The sequence below is a fragment of the Emydura macquarii genome, unplaced genomic scaffold (genome assembly GCF_026122565.2).
Source record: "Emydura macquarii macquarii isolate MOO-44397 ecotype Brisbane River unplaced genomic scaffold, CSIRO-AGI_Emac_v2 contig_369, whole genome shotgun sequence".
Taxonomy (NCBI): domain Eukaryota; kingdom Metazoa; phylum Chordata; order Testudines; family Chelidae; genus Emydura; species Emydura macquarii.
Window position 1 is genome coordinate 7,553,087 of NW_027130506.1, and position 19,528 is coordinate 7,572,614.

The 19,528-nt window shown below is 41.9% G+C and overlaps 1 long non-coding RNA gene across 2 annotated transcripts in view; it reads right to left on the reverse strand.

The window, feature by feature from the left end:
- LOC137141416 (uncharacterized) overlaps positions 1–19,528 on the reverse strand; it is a 129,356-nt gene that overhangs the window by 68,914 nt on the left and 40,914 nt on the right. The window contains exon 1 of one of the 2 annotated variants that reach the window (XR_010916624.1): positions 2,856–2,989. The exons of the other annotated variant lie outside the window; for it this stretch is intronic. This is a non-coding gene — a long non-coding RNA (uncharacterized lncRNA). Of the gene's footprint in view, positions 1–2,855; positions 2,990–19,528 lie in introns of those variants that run through there. 2 annotated transcript variants of the gene reach the window in all.

Genomic DNA, 19,528 nt, shown 5'->3' on the forward strand with positions numbered 1-19,528 from the left:
ATCCTCCCTAGGCTCCAGCCTGAGCCGAAGGAAGATTCTGTTGACAAGGATTGGGAGGCTCCAAATTGTTGTGTATACTTACACTTAGGGACGTAAAGGGGTACTTGTGTCATTCCAAAGTTATTTTTCATGCTGTCGCCTAGATGGCATAGAGGCCACCAAATGCATTAGGCACCTCCGTGATGTTCTGTCCTTAGCCAAATCTGGTCAGATGCCTTTGAGAGGCAGGTATCTGTGGACACCATCCAGCCACCATGGTTTAGGTCTTCCAGGGTCTTCCAGCCACCATGGTTTAGGTCTTCCATGTCGCTTTCATTAGGTTAAAGACAAAGATGATTCTCGCTGGGAAGTCAGTAGGCATTTAGAGCAGCTGCCCACACCACCTTAGAGAGCACTGGGTGACTGTTTGAGAGAGCAGGACCTTTTAGTTAGAAAATGGATGTCATCCCAACAGACCTCTCCTTCTTAATGGTTCATAAAGGTCAGCAGTACTAAGGGCAGTGGAGTGAAAGGGGGAGGGGGAACTTCTGCAAATAGAAATATGCGGAGATCACTTCAAAGAAACATATGTTACCAAAGTCTCATTAAACTGTCAGGCACTTTTCCTTGTTTGCTTTGCCACCATTGCTGATCCCCATGACAGAGACGCACAAATATCTTAAGAAGAAGAAAGGAAAAGCAGATGACAGGGTCAGGCATTTGCATTTAAAAAGAAAAAACAACAAACTTAAGTTTGCCAGAATGTGGCAGTGGGTCCTTAAAGTTCATGATCATCTTAACAGGATTCATTTGGTTGGATTTCAGATTAAAGCGATCTTGTGCTTCATAAAGCAACAAAAATTTCACCAGGTAGTAAAGGAAATTATTATTTGTGTTACCATAGCACCTAGCAGTCTTAGTCACACACCAGGAATCCATTGTGCTAGGCACTGTACAAACACAGGACTAAATTGTCTCTGACCCAAAGATCTTACAAGCTAAGTAAATCATCTAAGCACAACTCTTTTGCTTGATATTACTATTTTTAATAAACTCTATTCAGAGATATGCCACAGTTACTTCTTCATTTTAAAATATCAGAATTACAAGGGGCTCTAATTAATTATTCTGACTGGTTAAAATCCATAGTGTTAACACTATGTTCTAACTTTTGGAAATGTAACTGTTCACTGATTTATGTTTTATGGAACATGCACTTTAATATCATATTCTATCCAATATATTTTAGGTGTCTTCTAAATCACTCTCAGGTATTAGATCAGTTCCCTTAGTAGATTTAAATATTGATATCAAGCATTAAAGCTCAGCTATAATCTGAACTTTTTAGAAAATAAGACTGTGGCAAAGGCATTAAGATCACATTTTTGTCTGATGTAGATTCACAAGATGGAATTTTTTCACTGTATTTTTGTAACCTCTTACAGACATAATTTAAAACATAATTTTTATTCTATTTATATTTTTTATTCCATTTCCTATGGTGCATCACAAAATACAGGTATTTATAAAATACCAGGGATGAGATAACTAGCTAGATAAAAAAGAAAGGAAGATGTTAGAGATTTAAAAGAGAAGAGATTAGTTTTATGGGATTTGAAAAAGTTGAGACCACAGCTGAGACTGAGTTTCAGGTTAAGAGAATACCATAAGGCAGGAATAGAGTAGCTAAAGGTTCTGCCATCAACAGCAGTGTTGACAGTAGCCCAGAGAAAACTGAATGGAAGGGTTGGGTAAGGAGGTTGGAAATTATATGGTCATGATTTTGAACAAGAATTTGAAAAGCCAAGTAGACAGATTTCTTGAATGTATTCAGAATCAGTGAAGTGGACAGAGTAAATGGAAAGCACTTGGGGATATCTTCTTTGCCCAGAAGGACTTCAACTTTGGAGACACTGAGTTGGTGAAAATAGGAACTGAGTCAAGCATTAAGGAGAAAGGGCAGAGGGAGAGATTTCCTCAGAGAGAAAGAGGATGTAGAGACCCAGATCCTCAACTAGCATCAGCTGGCATAGTTTTGTTGGCTTCTGTAGAGTTACATCAATATATACCAGCTAAGAATCTGGCCTGGAGCTGGGAAGTCTTTGGAATAAAGTGGCATCTAGTGGTAAACGGCGAATTAAGAAGATCAAAGAGGAGAACTTTCGAGGTGGGAGGAAAGGAAGGAAGCTCAAGAAGAGGATCATGAGCATTATGTAAAAGAGGGGCTAAAGGAGCAACGGGCACCACAACAGATGATACAATGGTCAAGGAGCTAGACGCACTGCTGGGATTTCCAGCACTGTTGTCAGTGATGTTTGTGCAAATGTAATTTTGATGCAGTTCTCTACATAGGCGGATCAGGCTTGCACATGCCATAGGGCACGTGAATGTCTGAGGCTCCCAGTTAATAGTTTAGGCACAAGTTGGGCTCTTTTAGAGACAGATTGTCATCACGGCCGTTTTAAGACCTTCGTAGGCCCTAGGCACACTTGCCTTCGTAGGCCCCCTGACCGAAATAACTAATTTGATTTTAAGCTATTAATAAATAGTTTTTAAATAAAAATAAAAAATTATAATTTTTTTTTCAAAGGCCCTGAAAGTTTTGTAGGCCCTAGGCACTGTGCCTATTGTGCCTAATGGATAATGCGGCCTTGATTGTCATGCTTAGCCTGTATTGGGGGGCACAGCAGAGGTACACAGCCCTAAGGGAGCTCTGGGAGAGAATGTGTCTCAGGAGACCAGAGCTCTTCAGTGCAGGTGGAAAGCGCATAGGCTAACCATTCCTTCAGTTGATGCAGTCTGCTGCACCTTCTACAGCCAGCTAGCTTTGTGGGGTGCTGTGGTTACCAGTGGGTGGACCCGATCCATTCACTCACCTCCTTCCTGCCTTTCCAAGCACACACTGAGGGAGCAGTCCCAGGCTGAAAATCACCACAGATTCATGCTGCAATTCTACCTGGACCTAGCAGGATCATCATGCATGCTCCCCAAAGGCATACCAGCACCAGAGCTTGGAGCAGTCTGGGCAGTTCACAAGTCATCCATTTGAGTAAGCATAACATCTGAAAGAAAGTAGCAAGGGTGTATGTTTAATTACCAGACTGAGGATTTGGAAATGAACAGTGCCAGGGGGATGGATTACTGCCAAGATAGTCAATGACAGAAAGCAAATCAGAGGCCAAGCATCAGAAAAGATATTAAAATTAATTTTCAGGCCACCAGCATGTAGTGGTTTGGAAGAAGGAGACAAGCAATAGAGGAGAAATCTGAGCATCTTAAAATCTTATTAAGCTACGTATCAAGAGCATGGTTGTGGATAATAGGGAACCAACGCTTTACAAATGCACACAAACATAATTACAAGCCTCTAAGAGTTACCTCTTTTACATAATGTGTGTGGTTTCCAATACATTTTTTGAGATTTGGTTCATTACCAGTACAATATAAATATTCAGGAGGGAAAATGTGTTCTTAATGTATTAGCCTGATTGCTTTAATTACATTTACAATCTGCTACTTTTAATATGCTCTTTCAAGAAAAGTAATTGGTTACTTGATGGATTATTGAGTTCTGCAACCATAATTGTAGAGGGGGTGAGATCTTACAGAAAAATTTGCGACGTTAAACTGTAAGGTGTGCATGTCTGTGTGAGTGAGAGCGTCTCATGTAATATGCTGTAGCTGTTACAACAATTGTATATTAAAGCAGTATCTGTATATATGTAAATATATCGAGGATATATAAATATTGCAGTGTACTGGCATGTTAGAACAATGGCATCTGTTGTATTGTTCATCAGTCTGAAGATTCAGTACAGTTGTGGTGGTTATTACGCAGTGCAGTTGGGTCCTTGTGTGCGTCTCCCAAACAGCAGGGATTCTGAGAACGAAGAACTAGATTCACAGGGAAATGGAGGCATTGCGATGCTCAGTATCACCATGCCTAACTCTTGGTTACCTAGAAAAATCATCCCAAAGCCTGAGTTTGGCACATGGGCTCCCAACACAATGAATGGGGAGAGGTAGGTGCCTCAGAACAGGATTCACAAAAGCCACACACTAGGCAGTTCTTGCCTAAGATAGCCAACGGGCAGTGCCAAGCCAGGAGTATGTGTGCTAAGCCCCGCCCCTGGAGATGGGCACTTAAATCCAGGTTGTGGGGAGGCTCCTCCTCCTGCTTTGGGGGAAGGCGGCACTCCCTCATATCTTCTAGCCCATTGGTCAGAGGGATAGGAGAGATTCTTGGTTCAAGTCACCCCTCCACATGATGAGAGATTGGATTTGAACAAGGATCTACCAGCTTTCAGGTGAATGCCCCCTGCACTGGGCTATGCAATAGTCTGATAGGAGGGTCCCTGAGGGTCTCCTGCTGAAGCTTTTCTACTGTAGATAAATAATTTTAAAAGCCATTAGAGCAGGGGGACTGGATCCTGGGTCTCCCACGAGTGCACTAACCACTGGGCTACAGAGTCCTTCTCAGGCTCGCTCACACACCATCCTCCCCTGCCCCAAAAGATTCTTTTATTATTTAGTCAGTGTCCCAACTTCAGTAGTGGGCCAGAGAAAACAAGCAAGCCGGAGAAGAACTCTGGAGCCTGCTGGTTAGCGCCGTCACCACTAAGGTGAAACCCCCACCATCTGCTCCCATGAATCTTTAATGCTTTAACCACAGTGGAACAGCTTCAACAGGAGACACTAAGGGAGCATCCCTCAGAATATCCCATAGCTTAGTGGTCAGAGAACCCACCTACAGGCTGGTAATCCAAGTTCAAATCCCTTCCCCCACTCAGGCAGAAGGGAAACACAAACTGAGTGTGTACTCAAACCCAGGGCTAAAAATGAGGTGGGAGGGCAGCCTTCCCTCCCGGCTGTTTTGTGTATGCTCAGCTACATGGCCCCATCCTCTAGGTGAGGTCTCAGCATGCTTACCAGACTGACCCTACAGACCAGTCAGGCAGAGGAATGCCTGTCTTTCTTCAGTTCAAGCCTCACTCTGCAGCGTAAGTGTCTGCATACCTGGGGAGGGACCGCTGTGAGTATGCTCAGAGGCCAAAACATAAGCACCCAGAGAACTTTCACTGCAAAAAATTTAAGGCATCAAGCAATTTTTGGTGCCTCAAGGGTTTGGGCGGGGGGGAGCTCTTAGTGGGGCCGGATTCTGGGATTTAGGTGCCTAAATCTTTTTGTGAATCCAGCCCAAAACCTCTGATGTTGCTGCAGGCAGGCTGGCAGGCAGAATCCTTTGAAATTAAATGTGCAGTACACAGCAGACTAGGCGATCACCGTTTCATAGGTACATATACCGCAGATTCCAAGGTGATAATGTTAACACTCATGGTGCAAAATACTTGTGCAAGTATATGTTTGCACAAATATTCACAATATCTTCTTTTTGTACAAACATTACGGAGAACACAAACTCGCTTTTACAAATATTCACCGGGAGCAAATGAATGTGGTCACACATACTGCCCTAATGATCTCGTGTTTGCTATTAAAACAAATGTTCATGATCACTTTTTTCAGTAACAGCCCTGTTCTAGTCCTTACTCAGGCCAATGTCCCCTTGAACCAGTGGGAGCTTTGCCTGAGCAAGGACTACAGGTTTGGCCCATACCTAAGAGAGAGCGTGAGAGAGAATGTCCCCTATGAGGTCACTTTGCAGAGAGACAGAAAAGTACTTGAAAAGGTGCAGTTTACAAGGTTAAAATCCACATATGTCTAACATTATGATGATTATTAATACCTTTAGATAACACCTCTTGCAAGCCTCAAGGTTCTTTACAAATTAGGTTATATCAGTTTCAAAGGAAATAATGAAAGTCCCATCAGTTGAGTGATTTGAAATTAGCCTGGACAAAGCACTAGGAAATATGCTGAAAGGAACATTCCTGCTCTGGCTGGGGTATAGACTAGAAGGTCTAATAATTCTTTTCCAACTTCAGCTTCATTTTCTATGTTGCACAATAACATGGGCTCAAACTGCTTGAACCCCGGTGTCCCTTGCCGCATCTGAGCTCATTTTTGTTATCCTTGCTGTCTGTTCAAAAATTAGAATCCGCTTGAACTGGTTCAGGTGTGTGCTTTTTTGGGTTTAGGGCCTCCATCTACTGAGTAGCTTCCCTGAGGACGTCCAGCACAATACCTCTGTGGTGTGTGGTGTATTGAAAACTATGTAAAAATTATAAGCTATAACAGTAAGTGCAAGGGGTTTCCTGGTCCGACCTGCAGGCTCAGGGCTCTGTAAGACTGAAATCAGGATCTTGAGCTATCTGTCTGCAGTGCAATCTGTCAGCCTAGAGCAAGGCATGCTGAGCTATGCCTCTCTGTCTTAAGGAGCAGCCTGCTTTGTTTCTCTCTGTTTTGGGTTCTTGTGTGTTAGGTTCTGGATTCTAGGAAATAAAGTAGTGTTACATTGCAACCTTCCAGAAAAAGTATTTCATGTTTTTGTCTAACTTCTTTATGTATATGCCATGAAAATAACATGGGAGTCTGCAATGCTCAGTGACTCTTTGCATGTGACAATCCATCCCTGACAATTTTTGGTCTCCCAGTTTTTGAAATATTTTCCTCTGTCTGTGTATGTGTGTGTTTGTTCAGTTCTAGTTCATAAAAGCTTCCCCCCCCCCCCCTTTTGGGCATTGACTCCAGGGTCCTTCCATTTTGGGTTAATTGTGTACAATTCCCTGACACTATTGTTGTGTATGTCCAAATTCTGGAGCTTTTTACACACATTTTCCCCATGGTTACTTAGTAACAGCTGCCATTTCTGCCCTATTTACCAGTAGAGGTGATGGCAGGAGATCATAAATCAATAATGGGAGTATTCTCTGAATAAGGATGGAGTAAAAACTGAGTGAACATGACAGGATTTAACTCATCCTAAATAAATATAAACATTAAACTATATTTCATAAACTAGCAAACACTCTTAAACAAATACCAGTTAGGGGAGCTGAACTCCACATGGAAATAGCTAACATGTTTAACAGGTTTGCACAGTACACAAGTCTCTTAACATATCTTATTACTCTTTTCCCCCCAGTTTCCCAGGGATTTTCTTTCTCCCTCTAATTATTTGCTTTTGTTCAGTTTTATCCGCTATCAGAGATGATTTGTGTTGTAGGAGGGGCAAATTCCACATCACACAGCTGTTCTAGCAAGTAAAGACAAATAAGCATCTTCTCTGGAAGCACATGAAAGCGTTCAGGACAGGCTCTGCTCCTTCCTTGGGGTTCTTTTTGCATCTTAGCATGCACACATACACGCATGTGCACACGCTTGCTTGGGAAATCAGACCAATAGCGGCTGCTTTTAATTTATCAGACAAGCTAATATAGAAAGCAAGAATGTTTAGTCTCCATGTTGCTGGTGAATGCTCCGAATTTCCCACTGCCCCAATGACTTTAAAACCACCTGGCACATCTTCAATAAGAAATTATGTCAGTGATGTTCTGGAAACTCCATCTAGTCACAGAAATGACAAGAAAATAAGCAAATCTTCAGTGAAAGCCATGGCAAAAAACTTCTGCACTTGATTTCAAATGTAACAACAAGCCAGGTCTTTAATTTTTATTTCATTTTTATTGATTACACATAAGGCTCCTTATAATCCTTCTCCTGCCTCCTCCCTCCCTCCCATCCCCAAATTTCTGAGACTCTCAAAGTCCTCTTTTGGGAGGGGTATAATTTTAGACTAGAAAATATAGACCATCTGGTTTTTATATATAATTGACCCACCCACCCATACATTTTTTAGATGTAAAGGCATGTCTCAAATATAACTTTGAGAAGGTTGAAAGAAGTTATAAATTGCAGAGACCCAATTGTGCTGCATTTAATTACTTTGCTAGGGCTGGATTTTGATGGATAATTGTGTGGGTGCGTGCTGAGTGGGTGGGCACCAGGGCCTCTTTCCCCAGGCAGTGCACAGGAACCAATCACAAGAGCACTTGGGAGAGTGCAGGGACGGGTTCCTCTGGCCCCACTATTTAAGCACTGAGTAAACGTTTTGCTTTCATGGTGTACCCCTCAAGGTTGGCAAACACCCCAAAGGAGATAGGGAGGAGATGGCACTTTGGTTCCTTCCTGTCCCCACAGATGGCTCAGCATACTAATGGGGAGCAGGCTGGACCACTCTTGAGGTGGAGGTACGGCACCCTCTTCCCACGCCTCTGGAACGGAAGGGAGCCTCTAGAAGGGGCAAACCAATTTGCTTCAGTTTCCTCATATGAGCAGTGGAGATGGAGATATTCCTTGCTGAGCCATTATTAGTAGCAATGGCCAGCAGTTTGAGACTTGAATCCTGTCCCCAAGCTGATTCCAAAGGCCATATTCTGCAAATGGCCAAGGCTCAAATAAAGAAAACACTACAAAACAGCTAATACTCTTGCAAATACCAGTTTGTAGGATTTATACCGTTACATTGCAAATCCCTGGGGACAGGAACTTATCTTACAATTTGTTCTGAAAGGGCCTGATTCAATGCCCTGTCAAGTCAATGGAAAGATGCCCCTTGACTTGAGTGTGCATTAAATCAGGGACTGAACAGATAAATAATAGCTAGATCCAGATTTTTAAACGTCATAGAATTTAAGGGTTGTTGCAGCCGTGTTAGTTCCAGAAAATTAGAGAGACAAGATAGGTGAGGTAAGTTGGTCCCATAAAGGATATTACCTCACCCACCTTGTCTTTTTAGTAGAGTTTAAGGTCAGAAAGGGCTATGAGATCATCTGATCCCCTGCTTAACATAGGCCTAACACGCATAACATAACATATAAAGCTCTGAGCAGGGGGTTGGACTAGATGCCCTCCTGACGTCCCTTCCAACTCTATGATTCTATGATAATGAGCTCAATAACTTGAATTAGACGAAAGCATTTCAGTTGTCAGGAGACTGAACTGTTGTGTGCCACAGGAAAAGAGTAGGAAAGACTGAGGTGCCACAAATGGCAGGGAATTTATTAGGTTTTGATCCTGGTCAACTACTGAAAATAAATCAAATAAATAATGTAATTAAATTAAAATTAAATCCTGAAAATTTTTAACCCATGGATTTTAGACATCTTCCCACCACTGGTATTTTTACTTGCCAACAACATTCATGCAGTTGAGCTTAGCAGCAGGAATGCTTCCTGCTTTGTATGGCTGAAGGGCTGGGAATTTGAAGGAACTTTCACTGTTGCAAAGTCCAGAAGTTTGATTGTAAAATGTTAGGGTTACTGCCTTCTGCCTTTCAAGTATCTGGTACTGGCCACAGTCAATTATAAGATAATGTCTGGATGGACACCCGGCCAATCTGGCATAGCAAGTCCTATTTTCTTAGGTGCCTTAGAACTAGAGTAATTAGAAGGTGTTTGCAACTCACGTGCCACCAGCCACAATGGCAAGTTGCAGCTGTCATTTTAACTAGAGAAGATGTACTGTATGCCATGCATCTGATAGTAGAGGCACTGCTCCAGCGCACTGGAAAGACGACATATACACCTCTCTCATTGGCTATCTTTAAAATAAATTGAGATGCTGAATGGTAAACACCAGAATTCAGAGTCCATTAAGATCACATACCATGTACTGTAATTACACTTCACGTAAGAAACCGATTTAATTTATTATATAACTGTGTAGAAGTATACAAGTTGCTAAATAAAACTAGCAACATATAAGATACCTTGATCTTATAAAAGCCTTTTCATTTACTACTCCTATTCCCTTGCACAAAATCCCTCCTACCCTAACTCCTTACCAGTCACAATGCCTATTTTCTAAAACCCCTCAATTCATACATTTTTTTCCTCAGAAAATAATCATTAAGAGGCTCAGAAGGTAAATTCTATAAAGAGGAGGGCAGAGGTGGGGGTGGTGGAAACATGGGCTTAGACACCAAGTGATAAGTGCCTCAGAAATACTTCAGATAGATAGGACAGCCTGGTCAGAGGGTAGATGTATTAACATTAATGAGAGCTATGCAGACATATGTATCAACAAATGCTGCTACATGGCCGGTGATCACGTAGGTGTCAAAAGCTTTGGTGGTATGACAAGATTGCCAATGATGGCCATAAACTGAATATAGAACCAGACACCTTAAGCACTTTGCCAGAGATCAGTCCCAAGGAGTGCACATCCTTTTGGGATTTGCTATGACGACAATAATAATAATGTTGCAGACATAGAAAGGTAACAATTTTTCCCATCGCGGGAAACCAAAAAAGAATAGAAATTGTGAAGATGTTCTCAGGACAGATCCTGTCTTCACTATGAGCTGCACATTCCCGAGGGCAGAATAGGGTTCAAAGCTGCAAATATTCCATCAAAATGTCTTGCTTTCTTGAAAAATCAGAACTCAGAGGTGCATTTTATAATCTACATTGAGGAAACAGTCCAATAGGCCACCCATGTCAGTTACCTGAACTTCTAGTCCACACATTTGAAAAGCGCATATTTTCATGCACGCCTGCCAGGTCTAGAGGGTGTTATTTTAAAGATTAAATTCCTACCACTATGTAAGTGCATTTCAAATCCCCTGTGAACCCCAAACAGCTTTTCTGAAACAAAGTATTACATCAACATGATGTAAAAGACCAATGGATTATTTTATTTAACTATGTGTTATAAGAGAAACATTACAAAAGGAAAAAAACGAATGATTTAGCTAATAAGTAAGGTTCAAGCTTTATTAAGTGAATTTACAGTTTATCAAAACACAAATTGGTACATGCCGATTTCAATACTATATCCTATAGCTTTCTTATACAGGAAATACAAATTCTCCCCTATGACTTCTGAGTTTTATTGCTCATACATCAACTCCTTCTGCCTTTATTGTAGTCTCAGTGGGTTTTAAAATGACAAAAACTCTCTTTACAAGTCTTCCACTAGGATATCAATATGTAACTGCTGAGGCCCAAATCCTACAACTCACCATCAGTGTGTAGGACCCAAAAAGCTACCAAAGTATTCCAAAATTGAAAGAATGCCTACACGAACCCTAAATGGGCTGAGTCAGAGCAATCCATGATTATATGGATCCGATGGCTCTAAGGCCTTATCTACACTAGGAAAATAAGTAATATTCTATGATTCTATGAGAGTTGGAAGGGACCTCAGGAGGTCATCTAGTCCAACCCCCTGCTCAAAAGACTAACCTCAGCTAAATAAAATACGTTGACTTTCAGCCACCGCTATAATTACAGTGGTGGCTGATATACAAACTGTTTTCATTAGGTCGATGGAGTGTGTCCTCACCAGGAGCACTTCCACCGACCTAAGGGGCAGTGTGGGGAGCTGAGACACCCATCTCTCAGCTCCCTGCCACGAGTCCACAGGCTCCCGGGCTCTCTGTGGGCTGCCCTCACAGAGACACACTCCCTGGTCCCAGGTCCCAGCTGGGAAGTGGGCGGCAGCTGCCGGCATCCCAGGAAGCCATGTGGCAGCTGCCTGCATCTCTGGAAGCCAGGCGGCAGCCTCCAACACCCCAGCTAGGAGCCTGGAGGCAGTCTTCCACATCCCGCAAGCCGGGGTGGCAGCCTCCCAAGCTCCGGCTCGCAATAGGGTGGCAGCCGGGAGCCAAGGGACAGCATCTCGCGCCCAGCTCGCAGCCGGGCAGCAAACGCCCACCTCCTGGGCTGGAGCCCAGCAACAGCCTTCCGCACACAGCAAGCCAGGCAGCAGCCTCCCATGCCCTGGCATGGAGCAGGGAGTCTGGCAGCAACTGCCCTTCTCCTGAACCTAGCTGCTCATGGGCTCAGTGCCCACTTACTTGTCAATTTCACTGCTCTAGCAGGGTAGTGAAATTGACAAGTATGATAGCCCCTCCATCGCTCTAAGGGACACAGCATCTACACTGACACTCTGTCTCCCTAGCTCTGCCAACAAAAGCCCTACTCCTCTCGTTGAGGTGGTTTTATTTTGTCAGAAAAACAGGGCAGTTTTATTGGCAGGGAGATGACTGTAGTGTGTACACCCGCACTGTTTTGTTGACAAAAGCTGATTTTTGTCGACAAAACTCTAGTGTAGACTAGGCCAAAGACTCTGCACAGGGGATGCGGAGCAGAAGTTGTCACTGTTCTAGTCTATGGACTAACCTATGAATTGGGGTGGCTAATAGCATCCCATCTTCATCCCCACATTAGGCCAATTACTTGGGTTGAAATTTACCCCTTTTGCAGAGGGCCACCACAGGACTTCTGCATCACGTTTCAAAACAAGACTTGAGCAGTGCATAAGCCTTTTGCAAGTTCTCTGCATGGGGTGAACTGCATCCTTAATTAATAAGATCTGGAGATTGTTTTGGAGCTGTTCTTTCCACTTCTAGTCATAATGCCTGCTTTGTATAGAATTTACATTTATAAATTCAATTTAACACAAGTTGCATGTAATTAGGAATTCCCTGCATGGCTTTAGATGGCAAAAATACTGAACAGCATAATAAAAGCTCAATAATTAGAATGCATCAACTCATCTGAGAGAGAGAGAAAGAGAAGAGTCAGGAAAGATGAGCAAGAGTGTAGCACAATGACTATATGCATTCATTATAAGGCACTGTGCTTGGAATTCCACTGGAGCTATGAAACATGCAGGTGTTTTTTCAGCCCTCCAATAGTTTACTTTGTGTGTGAGCCTCTGGATCTACACACAAGAGCCCCTACTCCTTGAGTAGAATGATCAGGTTCATCAGCTCTGCAGATTCAAACATTTACATAGTCCAGCCACTTAGAGGGAGACAAACACCCACACTAGGATTATGATTACAGTTGGCCAGAAAACAACAATTCTGTTTCATGAAAAATTGAGGTTTCAACATTAGCTTTGTTCCATTGCCGAACAAAAATGAAAGCTTTTGAAATTTTTCACAAAATACAAGAGAGAGACCCCAGAATAAGCTAGCAGGTAGACGTGTCAATACAGACACATTTTCGTGACATTTTGGTGTTGGCTACATGGCATTTTTTGACAGAAAAATTAGTATAATGAAACAAAAGAAGATTCTTTTGTGCTTCCGTATAGAGTTCTTTAGAACCTTCTCATAATGAATCAAGTAAAAGAGGAGGAATCATGAGACAATTATAGGTAAAAGCAGCAAACAAACCTCTACTCCAGCTGCTCTGTTACCAGACTGAAAGGGCAGGTAAGGGACAGAGTCAGGTCTCTCAGGGCAGGTCTACACTTAAAATGTTACAGTGGCACAGTTGCACTGACACAGCTGCGCTGCTGCAGTGCTTCAGCTAATACGCTGACAAGAGAGTTTCTGCCATTGGTGTAATTAATCCTCCTCTGCATAGGGTGACCAGAGGTTCCGATTTTATAGGCACAATCCCAGTATTTAGGGCTTTGTCTTATATAGGCGCCTATTACCTTCCACCCTCTCCTGATTTTTCATACTTGCTATCTGGTCACCCTACCTCCGCAAGAGGCATTAGCTATGTTGATGGGCGAAGCTCACTCGTTATCATAATGCTATCTACACAGGGGGTTAGGTTGGTATAACTGCATCGCTCAGAGGTGTGGATTTTTCACACACATCCCCTCTGCACTGTAGTTATGTCAATGTAAATTTGTAGTGTAGACCTGGCCTCAGGCTCTGTTTTGAGCTTGATTGTTGACCTGTTGTGTGCATTTTTGGCAAATATCCTGCCTTCACTCAGTGTGACTTCATCCTTTTGCAACTTCCCTACCTCACCCGGGGTGTAACAAGGCTTAATTCATTAGTATTTGCAAAGCAGGAACCTTGGTGAAGAGGCACTATAGAAATGCAAAGTATTATACTGTGACTGTTTTCAGCTGAAAGAGTTTGGCACGATCCTCTTCAAGGACAGCAGTGATGACTGTGTTAAGTTACAATTCTTTATCTCTAACTTGTCCTGTCAGTTTTCTGGCAGACCACCGTAAATCTAAAGCATTCCAGACTATCCTATCCCAACCCTGGGCTGGAGCATCATACGTAAATGGATGTGATTTGGAACAGGAGTTGTGCCATCTGAATGGCAATATAAGCTTTGTAATTGAATGCAGAAAATACACTAGGAACATTTGTCTTTACACTCTGTCAGGACAAGGATACTAGTTACTTTTTTGTCTCTATCTGTAAAGGTATTAGATCAGCTGAATGGAGCTGTACTGATTTACACCAGCTGGGAATCAGACCCAGGGGCTCATGTGCAATTACACTTCTTCCCAAGAAAACAAAAAGCATTCATCCAATGCACTACAGGCTTGCATCTGACTATACTTTGGCACCTCTGAATGGACAGGATTACCATAAATAAAACAGGAACTAGAACCACTGAAGGATCCTTCCTCAAAGGTTTAGCTTTCCGGAGGAAGGAAATTATAATGAGGAAGTAAGGATGAATTTTCATTTATACACAGACACAAATCAGATTACTGTTTCCACAGAGTTCCTATGGATTTTAAGGTCTAAGATTGTACCAAGTAGATCAGTTCTTATTTCATTTTAAATACCAGAGCAGTGTAATTCCTGCATCAGTGATGTACAGTGTCAAACAATGTGGGAGACTGACCATTTCAGCCTATTTAATGACTGGCTACTCCTCCCTTGTGTTATCACCTGTGAAACCAGAAAAGCTGCGAAGCTCCATGGATGAAGAGGGACTCTTTTTAAACAGGTGACATTCTTAATTTTAAAATGTCATAACCCCCTGAGTAGTAACAATGGGTAATTCCATTCCTCTGAAAAACCAAAATCAGTGGGACTGTTTCCTGTGAGTAACTGCTCATCAGTGTAAGTAAAGGGTTAATGAATGCTCATACAATTTAAGGGAAGAAAATCTCCTGAGGGTGGGATGCATGGAAGTAGGTGCCAGGATGCCATCTCAGGCCAGCACACTGGGCTTTTAACTGGGGCTAGTCAGTTCTAGGGTAAGAAGGATTCAACAGCCAGGAGCTTCTTGGCTCAGGTCTGCTGTCTGTTTCTCTTCTGCAGCCAACCTCTGCCCACGATGAGGGTAGAGGTATGGGGGGGTGTTGGTGATGGAAGGGATGTAGCAGACATTAAGAAGTGACACTGAGGCATGGAGCTGAATGAGTTTCCTCTCTCTTTATGGTCTACCTAGGTGGGATATGTAGTCTAGTAATCTTAACTAAACGCTCATGACATTTTATGAGCCTATACATAGCACAGCAAAAATGGTGGGGGCATTTTTAGACTGGATAGGTAGGTCTTTATGCTCCATGAAGGCCAGGTTTCATCAGGGTAAGTGATCAGAGACTTTGCACATTACCTACTGAGTCTTGTCCCTTCCCCCCCTACCCTGCCTTTGGCGTAGGGCATCTTCTCTGTCAGCCTCCAGAGGCAGCCCTTAAAATACTCCAGCATCCTTGAGCCCACACCAGACAGTAATTGCAACCATTGCCAACTATGAAGGAGTCCCAGCCAGAGATCATAAGAGTCCATTAAAAATATTAACATGTAAAATTATTAACATGAAATTGAGAGTATTCTACATAATAGAGAGCACCGGCATCATGAGGTTAGTGCCCTTTTCCATTTCCATGGCCTGATTCTTCCCTGACATCATGAATTTCAGAGGAGTCATTCATGATATACCTTAGTGCAGGGGAGTAGAGAACTGGATCCATAAACTACTGCAGAATCGATCTTCTGTTTCTCCTGACTTTATATGTTAGATGTGGCTCAGGACCAAGAACACTTTCTGAACACTTTCTACTTCTCAGCGCCGGCCCATTTCTAATATAATCTACAATATGACACAAGCCAGCACGTTCGGGGTACCCATCAAAATGTGACAGCACACTGAGGACAATGAATACATAGGAACCCCTTTTTTTACTTCCATTCAAAATAAGTCAAAGTTAGGGTCATGTTGCTTATGTTTTCCTAACCCTGTTTTCCTTTAATTAATGGAATTCATCCACGGTTGTGCACTTAGTGCTGGCCACACTCAGTAAGTAAATTGATATGAATGCCTGGAGTTCTCGCTTAGAGAGAGAGAGAGAGAGAGAGAGAGAGAGAGAGAGAGAGAGAGAGAGAGAGAGAGAGAACACAGCAGTTGCCTATAATCAAAGCAAGAGGAGAATGTGCAAATATCCATTCCAGGAACCAACTGCTTCTAGGAGCAGCCCTTTTCCTTACTGATCAAGATCATAGTATAAAAACATATACATCTCTAATAGGACCAGATCCTCAGCTGGTGTAAAGTAGGGCAGCTCCACCAACAGAGCTACACCAAATTATTCCAGTTGAGGATCTGGCCCACTCCAGGCTTCAATTAATGGAGCTTTGCTTTTTAACTTGACTTTTGCTTGGTAATGAGTAGACCTCAACAGATTTAGAGTTCCATTCAGATACATGCACCATGGTCCTGCTTGCAGGGAAATCACAGGAATAAGCTCTCTCCTTGGATAGTGGCTTTTTGAGTTGTAGCCAGAACAAAAAGCAGCACACAAAAAATTAAACAAATTTCAAACTTGCACTAAAGTTCAGCTAGGGTTCTGGCAGCTGATGAAGTTGGTTCTTATTTAATTACAATATTTCACCCATTACCACTGCAGGCAATGAATATTTATGAGCTTTCCCCAATTAACTAGAATTAGCAATGAAGGCAGGCTAAATGAGCTATCTGAAATCATCTCTCTTTTCTCCGCCACATCAACTGTGTTTAGCAGCAACATTCCAGTAGATGGAGCTGAGGTCCAAGCAGAGGTATCAGGACAGTTAATTCTGGGTGGAGAGCCAGCAGTTCCAGAACAGACTTTGGCCAGAAATCAGGCTGAACTCAAGTCTTGCCACCTTTAGGGCAAGTTGGAAGATTCACTGTTTATGTCGGCAATTCCCAGAGAATGCCGCTGAGAGTCATCCTGACAATGCTGTCTTGGAAGTCAACCACCAGGGTTTGATCACTAGGAGGCGGTGACTTAAACAGACGGAAGGGAAGAGAATTCTTCCTTGCAGAGGGTAACTGACTTATCAAACCTACTATGATGGATGGATTAGAAAATGCCTATAACAATAATAATAAATCATAATATCTAATAGTTCTACCCCTTTATTTTTCTGATTGCCACTACCCATGGAGCAAAGCTTTTTAGTGAGTTATATATGAAGCAAAGCTCTTTTTTCCCCTGAGTGCTTATAGTTAATTTAAGAACCCAGCACTGTGCATGAGTAATACAAATTATTTCTTCCAATGTATATTAACTTGTATTTGTCTACACACAGAATCACATCTGCCTTCATGTTGCCAATTCATCTAGTTTTGTTAGGTGCCTCGAAGATCTTCATAGTCATCAGAAGTCTTGATTAACCTTAATAAATGGGCAATCTGTAAATTTTGCTACCTCTCTCTTCGGTCACTTTTCCAGACATTAAACAACACCAGTACTAATGCAGACGTTTGGGACATCCAGCTGTTAACCTTTTGCCATATTGAAAATTGACCATTTGTTCTTTGTTTTTTGTCTCTTAGCCAGTTTCTAATTCTCAAGAGAACATGACCTCTCACACCAGGACTACTTAATTTCTTTAAAAGTCTCGTGAGCACTTTTCTCAAAGGCTTTTTTAATGTCCAATAAATTACAGCTACTGATCCTCCATTATCTGCAGTTTTGTAGACACGCTCAAAGAAATCTAATAGATTATAGACACAGTTTTCCTTTACGGAAGCAATTTGGGTGGATCTCTGGCATATCATGTCCATTCAGGTGATTTATCATTCAATTTACATTTTCATACTGATTCTGATTCTTTGTACTTTCTTTTTGCAGTGAAATTTTAAAATTATTTTAAATAAGACATGCAAAGGAACAAAAAAGTGTTGCTCTCTTTCTGGTTTTTTTTTTAAACAAATATATAGGAAGACAAGCTTAAGGTTTTGTTTAACTTGTAAAACAAAGAAGATTTTAAAAATTATTAATCCAGATCATGTCTACACTGCTTGTCCTAAACATTTGGACAAATGGAGTACAAAAGGATTTATGACATCACAGGTAGCAAAGGCCTGATCCAGCATTCATGACAGTCCATTTAAAAAAAAAATAATAATAATAAAAATAAAAATAAAAAGACTTCTATAGCCTTTAGATAAGGTCCTAGAAGAGTAAAAATATCTGAACTGCTGAAGGAGGAAGACACTGCTTTGCAATGTTATATTTAACTCAAATGAAGGCAGACAGGCAAAAAGAACTCTTTGTGAAAGATTCAACGTCACCAGCCCAATAATTAAGGGCTGAGAAAGCTTGCACGTCATTATTTAGAGAATACTTGACATTCCTGGTAAATCCAAAAGTAAAAAAGAAAGCAGAGAGGAAGAAAATAAAGTGGTTTTTTTTTTTTGGTTTTTTTTTTGAAGGAGTGAAAAGGGAAGAAAGTTTCAGGTCTTCTTTTTATCTTGTAAAGTAGCACGAGAAGGACACAAATCCATTTTTTCCCACCTTTGCAGGTTGAAAAGTCTCAATTATGTGTATTTTAAAACCATCTTGAACAGTGTTTGGTAATGCAATTTTGTATTGTAACAGATATGTCAAATATCTCAGGAGCTGCAGGCCTTGGGAAGTTCACCCAGTGCAGCTCATGTGGTAAATCACTGGGTTTTGCGCGTCAGTGGATTTGTCTGACAGCCGGTGCGTCTTCCCACCAGAATGCTGGCTTACGAGAGCATATGCTTTTTAAAACTTCTCTACTATTTGACACCTAAAGCCCTATTTTAATTTCCAGGTGCAGCTTCCCTTCCAAATAGGTTGTGAAATACAACCCAGCTGTTCCAACTCAGTGTCTTAAGGGCGGAGTTCTGTAGAGGAAAGGTTACAATTAACTTGCCTTAGAAAAATGGATTTGCTTACTAAAATGCTTAGCACTGAAACTCATCATATTCACTTCATATTGCAGGTTATTCTTCTTCATTTTAACAGACCAGGCTCAGGAAAGAATTCTTCATGGCAGCATGGGTGTTTTGAGCAATCCGGAGCCAAAGTCAGCAGCTGCACATAGAGGCCTTCGTGCAAACCTCTTCTGAGCTTGGGCTGAATTTGCAAAGAGGTCAGGTACCAAATGAGTGTGTGTGGCATAGGGCTCCATTGCTAACAGTTCACACAACTCTAAGTAAAGCTCTTCTGGACCAGTGTCATCCCCGGTGTAATTTATCACTGAAATTACTTCACAAATGAATTGGACCAATAGAGGATCTCCTGTTTTAGACCATTACTCTTTGAAAATTACCTGGGATGCTATTTTTTCAGTTTCCCATGGGTATTCCTTCATAACAGTTAGCTTTGAGAATGTGTGCATCTCCCCTTCCAGTTTTGGTACACTGGGCGGGTGAGCACAACTGAAGAGTAGCCTGTGTTTTTAACCTTGATACTTCCTGACTTTTGAGTGCTTCACTTTGTAGCCTGAATGTTCTCCATCCACAGATTTTTGTAAGGCATTATACTAATGTGATTACAGGTGCTGCAGGGAAAGCATGTAATCAGGGATGAGAAGTTGAGAGGAGATGTCTGAGAAACTCTCTTAAGTGGTTCATGATTTGCAAAAGAATATGAACCACTGTCTTTTAATAAAAGCAGCTTCAAG